Below are 1,235 nucleotides of genomic sequence, written 5' to 3' on the forward strand. Positions count from 1 at the left end.
TGAGTTGTTTGCAAAATAGATTTTAGTCTGATAGTTGGCCTGATTATTTGCATAAAATGCAGCAAGAATAATTATTTTTGCATAGCCCTTTTAGATCATCTTTGATGGAACTCTGTTCAACAAGAAATCACAGGGCTTTCTAAAGACAAGCCTAGCCATGGGTTTGTACCTTCAAATACCTGTGAGTTGGGTAAACTCCTCCCTTGAGGTCCCAAGAGCATTGGTTCCTGGGCCTGTTGGAATGTAACATTCTTTACTCACCACAGGTTAGGAACCCTGTACAAGAACTGTGTAGACAAGGTATGAGGCCAGTTTTCCCAAGGGACTTTTATCAGCTCTGCGGTTGAGCTTGACTCCTTAAAAGCAAGTATATCCATCCAGTCAAAGCCTTGTTAAAACAACCAGTTTCTTCAATTGCATCCTGTTGCAAAACAAAATGAATTCTTATTGCACTGATGCAAACAACTATATTGCCATAAGTTAAGAATATTCACAACTAGTTTTCAAGTCCTGGGCCTGACCAATATGGTGAAACCCCATCTGTACTAAAAATACAAAAATTACCTGGTCATGGTGGTGGGTGCCTGTAATCGCAGCTAAGGAGGCTGAGAGGCAAGAGGATCGCTTGACTCCAGGAGGCAGGGGTTGCAGTGAGCCAAGATCACACCATTGCATTCCAGCCCGTGCAACAATAGTGAAAATCCGTCTCAGAAAAAAAAAAAAAAATTCTGGAGAAGCCAGGCAGAGAGAGACAAATATGCTCCAAATTTGGTTTATAGGAGGATACCTTACTCAATTATTTAAGGCCATTAGTTTAAAATAAGTTTCCTTGACTCTGAAAAAGCAAGGATCGGCAATCTTCCAAGCAAAAGTTAAAATGATTACTTCAATTTTCTATTAGTTCAGTCCATTCAGTTAACTCTTCCTTTGCTTGATATTCATGAACATGTCAGCTCTTCATGAGTCCTGTACACTTTTCCTTTATTCCAATGTCATAATCTCCAAAGTTATCAGAAACCTCCATTTGAGAGCACCTGTAAAAGTTCTATAGCTGATTATAAATCGTCTTTTGAAGAGGATTAAAATAAGACAACAATCATCTTTGAATAACAAAATGTCCATGGCAGTTACAGTCAGAAACATGATTGACAAAGAAATTTGGTTATCTCCGTGATTAACAATAACTTAACATAATAACCTTACTTGTGATTGATAGCATATACTCAGACGTTAGA

This window comes from Cebus imitator, unplaced genomic scaffold, assembly GCF_001604975.1.
Source record: "Cebus imitator isolate Cc_AM_T3 unplaced genomic scaffold, Cebus_imitator-1.0 Scaffold77, whole genome shotgun sequence".
Taxonomy (NCBI): Eukaryota; Metazoa; Chordata; class Mammalia; order Primates; family Cebidae; genus Cebus; species Cebus imitator.